This window comes from Cylas formicarius, unplaced genomic scaffold, assembly GCF_029955315.1.
Source record: "Cylas formicarius isolate icCylForm1 unplaced genomic scaffold, icCylForm1.1 PGA_scaffold_204__1_contigs__length_20374, whole genome shotgun sequence".
In the NCBI taxonomy this organism is placed as follows: domain Eukaryota; kingdom Metazoa; phylum Arthropoda; class Insecta; order Coleoptera; family Brentidae; genus Cylas; species Cylas formicarius.
Window position 1 is genome coordinate 12,501 of NW_026844266.1, and position 7,874 is coordinate 20,374.

Sequence of the window (7,874 nt, forward strand, 5' to 3'; positions counted from 1 at the left end):
ACGTAAGGCGCGGAAAAGGTAACGGGTAACCGTCCTCCCCGTCGCGCGAACGTCTCGCGCCGACTCCGAAACGCGAATGAATTTCTCCCTTCGACCTTTCGGGTTTCTCAGGTTTACCCCTAAACGGTTTCACGTACTATTGAACTCTCTCTTCAAAGTGCTTTTCAACTTTCCCTCACGGTACTTGTTCGCTATCGGTCTCGTGGTCATATTTAGCCTTAGATGGAGTTTACCACCCGCTTAGGGCTGCACTCTCAAGCAACCCGACTCTGAGGAGATCCCTCCCGCGATCGACGGCGGTCGCTACGGGCCTGGCACCCTCTATGGGCTGTGGCCCCGTTCAAGAAGGACTTGGACGCGCCGGACGATCTCGGGATAACGGAACCTCCCTAACACCACATTTCCCGGCGCCCGGTATCGGCCGCGGTATTCGGTGCTGGGCTCTTCCCTGTTCGCTCGCAGCTACTGAGGGAATCCTAATTAGTTTCTTTTCCTCCGCTTATTAATATGCTTAAATTCGGCGGGTAGTCTCACCTGCTCTGAGGTCGATCGATAAAATCATTATATATATATATATATATATATATATATATAAATATATATATAAAACGTAGACGTGAATTTCGAAACGGTTCAGCGTTTATATTTAAAACCGCTATATCCACCACTCGTTACGCGGCCGCAAACGATCAGACGTCGGACACCTTTTCTTCTTATCGAGAAAATAACGGACACGACGATCGTCAATTTTGCGCGGACCTGCGACATACGCGGGCGGTTTTAATTACGCTCGTCTCTCGCGCTTTTAAGCGAGCGCGACGCGACGAACCGGTGCGTCGAAAATCGACGTCGTTCGCAAACTCGGTCGCGTTCCTTAGAACGCGGCCGGAGTTTCGCTTTCGCGTTTTAAAACGTCGCGAGACCGGGTAGGAGAGAGATCGCGCGCTAAGCGCGAACGTGCTGTTGCTCCTCACTCCTTCCCGCGCTACACGTCCAACTCGCTCCGACGTTTCTCGCGCCTCGCGGGCGAAAAAACCGAGCAGTCTTTAAATTGGATACGACCCTCAGCCAGGAGTGGTCCGGGAACAGAATCCGAGGACCGCAATGTGCGTTCGAAATGTCGATGTTCATGTGTCCTGCAGTTCACAAGTTGACGCGCAATTAGCTGCGTTCTTCATCGACCCACGAGCCAAGTGATCCACCGTTTAGGGTAATCTTTTTTCGATCGGTTTAACGCTTTTCGTCTCCGAAAAAGAGTCGTCGGCGTTGTTATCGACACATACATTTTTTTTACGGAAGGCGAGGTATATACCTTTCGACGTAAAAAAAAAAAAAAAGTTCGATTTCGGGCCGGTCTATCCGACGGAACACTTCGCCGCGCGCCCTTTGTTCTTTATTATTCAGACGGTAGGCGCGCGCGCGTTCGCGTTCGGACGACCCGCGCCGGTTTAAAGTTTATATACACACCTCCTCGCGGGTCGCGGGTGGGTGTAAGTACTTTTCGGTGCTCCGGGCGAATATCGTTTGACACCTTGTCGACGGCGAGCGCGAAACTAGGTTTCGCGCTTCGAGTTCCGTCTAGGTACCCGGAATTTTGTCGGCGCTCCTCCTACTCCTACTCCTCTCTCCCCTTTTTTACGGTGGTCGAGTGGTCGTCGTAGTCGTCGAATTTAATCGCGGCCGACTTAAAGATCGACGCGAGATATTTTCGACCGAGCGTCAGCGACAAAAATTCGTTCGACTAAATAAAGACAAACTGTGTAATTTTTATTATCACTTTAATGATCCTTCCGCAGGTTCACCTACGGAAACCTTGTTACGACTTTTACTTCCTCTAAATGATCAAGTTTGGTCAACTTCCCGGACACATCGACGACGCCGAAACGCCATCGGCGTATCGGTCCGAAGACCTCACTAAATCATTCAATCGGTAGTAGCGACGGGCGGTGTGTACAAAGGGCAGGGACGTAATCAACGCGAGCTTATGACTCGCGCTTACTGGGAATTCCTCGTTCATGGGGAACAATTGCAAGCCCCAATCCCTAGCACGAAGGAGGTTCAGCGGGTTACCCGGGCCTCTCGGCCAGGGAGGACACGCTGATTCCTTCAGTGTAGCGCGCGTGCGGCCCAGAACATCTAAGGGCATCACAGACCTGTTATTGCTCAATCTCGTGCGGCTAGAAGCCGCCTGTCCCTCTAAGAAGAATTGTTTGTACGCAGACAGTAAAAACCGCGCGCGACAACGGGGCGAACCCCGAGCCGGCCGGCCTTTGAGATGTCTAAATACGCCTAGTTAGCAGGCTAGAGTCTCGTTCGTTATCGGAATTAACCAGACAAATCGCTCCACCAACTAAGAACGGCCATGCACCACCACCCACCGAATCAAGAAAGAGCTCTCAATCTGTCAATCCTTCCGGTGTCCGGGCCTGGTGAGGTTTCCCGTGTTGAGTCAAATTAAGCCGCAGGCTCCACTCCTGGTGGTGCCCTTCCGTCAATTCCTTTAAGTTTCAGCTTTGCAACCATACTTCCCCCGGAACCCAAAAGCTTTGGTTTCCCGGAAGCTGCCCGCCGAGTCATCGGAGGAACGTCGGCGGATCGCTAGCTGGCATAGTTTACAGTTAGAACTAGGGCGGTATCTGATCGCCTTCGAACCTCTAACTTTCGTTCTTGATCAATGAAAACGTTTTTGGCAAATGCTTTCGCTTCTGTCCGTCTTGCGACGATCCAAGAATTTCACCTCTAACGTCGCAATACGAATGCCCCCATCCGTTCCTATTAATCATTACCTCGGGGTTCCGAAAACCAACAAAATAGAACCGAGGTCCTATTCCATTATTCCATGCACACAGTATTCAGGCGAAGTTTTAGCCTGCTTTAAGCACTCTAATTTGTTCAAAGTAAACGTGCCGGCCCACCTCGACACTCAATGAAGAGCACCGCGGCAGGATTGAGTTGGACCGCCCGCGTGAACGGGCTAAGTCCACCGGCAGGACGTCTCGCGGCACGCCAGTTAACACCGCGGACGATGAACCGGCGGCGCGAGACACAAATTCGACTACGAGCTTTTTAACCGCAACAACTTTAATATACGCTATTGGAGCTGGAATTACCGCGGCTGCTGGCACCAGACTTGCCCTCCAATTGATCCTCGTTAAAGGGTTTAGAGTGTACTCATTCCGATTACGGGGCCTCGGATGAGTCCCGTATCGTTATTTTTCGTCACTACCTCCCCGTGCCGGGAGTGGGTAATTTGCGCGCCTGCTGCCCTCCTTGGATATGGTAGCCGTTTCTCAGGCTCCCTCTCCGGAATCGAACCCTGATTCCCCGTTACCCGTTACGACCATGGTAGGCGCAGAACCTACCATCGACAGTTGATAAGGCAGACATTTGAAAGATGCGTCGCCGGTGCGAGACCGTGCGATCAGCGTAAAGTTATTCAGAGTCACCAAGTTGAACGATGTCGGGCGCGAACCCGCCACCGATTGGTTTTGATCTAATAAAAGCACTCCTTCCGTCTCCGGTCGGACCTCTGTTTGCATGTATTAGCTCTAGAATTACCACAGTTATCCAAGTAATTGTGGGTACGATCTAAGGAACCATAACTGATTTAATGAGCCTTTCGCGGTTTCACCTTAATTTGGCTTGTACTGAAACATGCATGGCTTAATCTTTGAGACAAGCATATGACTACTGGCAGGATCAACCAGGGAGCTGTTCTACGTGTCGAGCGCGCCGCCGCCGCCGCCGCCACGGATGACGACGATCGGGCGCGGTACGACAACAAACAGTCTCTTTTTTAAAAATAATAATTACGCGCGCGAAACGCGTTTATTTTATTTTTAAATAGAAACAGACGCGACCACTTTGTGTGGCGGTGATAGCGTGCGAGTACGGAAATGAACCGTTCCCGACGCCACACTCGTTATTATTATTATTCGGACGCGATCCGTCCAATTTTTTTTTGTTGGTAATAAATATCGAGACGACGTGAGTGCGCGATCAAACAATCCGACTCGCGCGCGCATAATAAGCTTTAAAATGCGGCGCGCGTCGAACCGATGTGCCTCGGGCAACGAACGTCGATCGACGGAAATTTTCGGACATTCTCTCGATCACTCTTCGCTAGATTGAAAGCGACACGAGATTTCTCGAAAGAAACGTTCCGGATTCGCATATAAACTCGCTCGGTTAGATGAGAGTTATCGCAAATTTTTCGGAAGAAAAATATTATAGGGCGACCGCTTTCGAACCACGAAGTGCCAAATCTTACTTTAAAACACCCGCTAAGTTCGCGATCTAGCTGTATAAGGTGCGGAGCCTTAAAATGTTTTCGAACGCTCGAGCAATCGCTGCTACGAAGACGGGCCGATGGCAAACGAAAAACGGTCTACGTTCCCGTACCGATGAAGGAAACCAATTTTTCTTAAAAAATTGAACCCACGATACGAAAATGTTAAGCGAGCCAATTAATCGCGCCAAACGGTCGACTCGAAGGCGATCTAACGATCGAAAAAGCATTTTGCTCTGCGAAGGGAGAAGTGTCTATACGCACGACGCGGCGGTCGCGCTCGAGACCATCTCACCTATTATAGGTAACGGACCATTCCTTAGTCTTCCGAACGTTTCACGTGAAAACCCGAATATCGGCTGCGGCGGGCAAATAAAGTTCGGAGCGAAACTTTCGCTCGTGGTTACGTTCGATTTGGTTAAAGCGGGCACTTTTTCAAATATTTTTTTTTCTTTACTTACTTTTGTTAACTGACCGCCGGTTCCGGTTCCGACTTAAAAATAAATCGCCGTCCCCGGATTTTGTCGGACGATACTCTCCATCATTTTTAATTTCGGGTGTTTGCATTTTTTTTTCTCGCGATTTAATAAATTCATTATTAAACATTTATAAGTCCGTCTTCTTTAATATTGCGGACCAGCGGGAAGAGAGTTTTGTTTTTTTTTTTTTATTTTATTCATTTTAACATATACTCCCATAAAAGGTTTTTGCCGCTAGCCGCGAGCAGAGAAAAATAAGCAAAACTAACCGAAACAAAGCAAAAATAAGCAAAACTAACCAAAATTAACCGAATATAACCAAAATTAAACAAAACTAACCAAAAGGAACAAAAATAACCACAACTAAGCAAAATTAATCATAACAAACCAAAATTGGCCAAAGTTCGGCAAAACAAACCAAATTATCCAAAACTAAGCAAAATTAAGCAAAAGTAGTCAAAATTAACAAAAACAAGCCAAACTTATCCTGAACAAACCAAAACTAACGATAATTAAGCAAAAATAGGAAACGTTCACAAAAACTAACCGAAACGAACCATAACTAACTAATAGCGGCCGAAACTGGAAATAATAAACCAAAGTAAACAAAACTAAGCAAAATTAAGCAAAAGTAGTCAAAATTAACAAAAACAAGCCAAACTTATCCTAAACAAACCAAAACTAACGATAATTAAGCAAAAATAGGAAACGTTCACAAAAACTAACCGAAATGAACCCTAACTAACTAATAGCGGCCGAAACTGGAAATAATAAACCAAAGTAACCAAAACTAAGCAAAATTAAGCAAAAGTAGTCAAAATTAACAAAAACAAGCCAAAATTATCCTAAACAAACCCAAAACTAACGATAATCCTAACTAACCAATAGCGGCCGAAACTGGAAATAATAAACCAAAGTAACCAAAACTAGCGAAAATTCAGCAAAAGAAACCAAAATTAACCGTGTAACAAACCCAAATCAACCAAACCAAAAAAAAAAACATGCAAAACTTCACCAAAACGAACCACAATTCGCAAAAACTAAACAAACACAAACAAAATTAAGCACACTCAAATAAAAAGTAATCAAAACTACGTTCAACACGAACTGACCTAATTAAATAAAAAAATAGGAAAATTCAATTTTGCTAACCAAAAACGTCAATCGAAATAAACGCGAAACCGGGTTCCTGCCATTTATTTCGACGATAAGCACTTTTATCTAACTATGATTCGAAAAAAAAAAAAATAAGAAAGAAAGATATGAATAAACGAATTGATTAATATATAAAAATTGTGGTTCTGAAAAGAACCGTTTTTGGTGAATTTACACTCTCCAAGTCGACGCTCATTTATTTAGAACTGGTGTATTTTGTGACGGCTTTGGTCCCTTCACTGACGGCGTGCTTGGCCAACTCTCCGGGCAACAACAATCTCACGGCCGTTTGAATCTCTCTGCTAGTAATAGTGGATCGCTTATTATAGTGAGCCAAACGAGAAGCTTCGGCGGCAATCCTTTCGAAAATGTCGTTTACGAACGAATTCATAATGGACATGGCTTTGCTCGAAATGCCAGTATCCGGATGAACTTGCTTCAACACTTTGTAAATGTAAATTGCGTAACTCTCCTTCCTCCTGCGTTTCTTTTTCTTATCACTCTTCGAAATATTTTTTTGAGCCTTGCCGGCTTTTTTCGCCGCTTTACCGCTTACTTTCGGTGGCATTTTCTACAATCGATTAGACGCGCGCAAAGTAACGGACTGACAAGGCCCACACCGGGCCGCAGCTATTTATTTGAGAACCGAGTCGGCCGACAAGCTCCGCCCCCGGGCATCGTTCGCCGAAGCGCTAATCCCATTGGTCCATGCCCATGTCCTATAAATAGCGCGCCCACGGTCTGCGAGAGCGTCATTGTGCTGTTAACGTTCGTGCGTGTACTATTAACGGTAATAACGATGTCGGGACGCGGAAAAGGAGGCAAAGTCAAAGGGAAAGCGAAGTCTCGTTCTAGCAGGGCCGGTTTACAGTTTCCGGTAGGTAGAATTCACCGATTACTTCGGAAAGGAAACTATGCGGAGAGGGTCGGCGCCGGAGCTCCGGTATATTTGGCGGCCGTAATGGAATATTTGGCCGCCGAAGTTTTGGAATTGGCCGGTAACGCGGCGAGGGACAATAAGAAAACCAGAATCATTCCGCGACATTTACAACTGGCGATCCGAAACGACGAGGAATTGAACAAATTATTATCGGGAGTAACGATCGCTCAGGGAGGTGTTTTGCCGAACATTCAAGCGGTTCTTTTGCCCAAGAAAACCGACAACAAAGCAAAATAAAAATTGCGGCGAGGGAAGACGATGGGAAAACGGTCCTTCTAAGGACCACAAATACTTTTCTATTTGAGATTTCGTTTCGTTTATTTAACAGATTATTAAAAAAAAAAAAAAAAAGAAACGTTCCTTCTTTTTACGTTTTCTCTTTCGGACTATAAGAAAACCGGTATAATACCTCGACATTTACAATTGCCGATCCCAGGAATTGAACAAATTATTATCCGAAGTTAAGATCGCTAGGTGGTTCTGTTGCCTAAGAAAACCGACAACAAAGCTAAATAAAGTTTTCGCCGGGAAGGAAGACGGTTCTTGTAAGGACCACAAATACTTTTCTATTTGAGATTTCGTTTCCTTTATTTCACAGATTTAATAATCACACTAACACGGGGAGAAATTAAAAATTCAAAACTTACCTCGACTCGATAATGGTTTGTTGGGCATTATACTCGAAATAACGAATAATCTTTGGAACGTATTTTGTGGTTCTGAAAAGAACCTTTTTTTTTTTTTTTTGTGTTTCCGCAAGATCGACGAAAAATTTAGCCACCAAATCCGTAAAGAGTTCTACCTTGTCTTTTTAGGGCGTACACCACGTCCATTGCCGTTACCGTTTTTCTTTTGGCGTGCTCCGTATAGGTTACCGCGTCTCTGATGACGTTTTCCAAAAACACCTTTAAAACGCCACGAGTTTCTTCGTAAATCAATCCGGAAATTCGTTTCACGCCTCCGCGACGGGCCAATCTTCTAATGGCCGGCTTGGTTATTCCCTGAATGTTAT

General features: G+C 45.7%; 2 non-coding genes and 1 pseudogene across 2 annotated transcripts; all 3 read right to left on the reverse strand.

Moving 5' to 3' along the window:
* The window catches only part of LOC132697539 (large subunit ribosomal RNA), an 8,286-nt pseudogene extending 7,738 nt beyond the window's left edge, over nt 1-548 (reverse strand).
* A 510-nt stretch (nt 549-1,058) lies between these two features.
* Nucleotides 1,059-1,213, reverse strand: LOC132697537 (5.8S ribosomal RNA). Its single transcript, XR_009618171.1, has one exon. It is a non-coding gene; the product is annotated as a 5.8S ribosomal RNA (ribosomal RNA).
* A 566-nt stretch (nt 1,214-1,779) lies between these two features.
* LOC132697538 (small subunit ribosomal RNA) lies at nt 1,780-3,710 on the reverse strand. Its single transcript, XR_009618172.1, has one exon. It is a non-coding gene; the product is annotated as a small subunit ribosomal RNA (ribosomal RNA).
* Nucleotides 3,711-7,874: the final 4,164 nt, after the last annotated feature.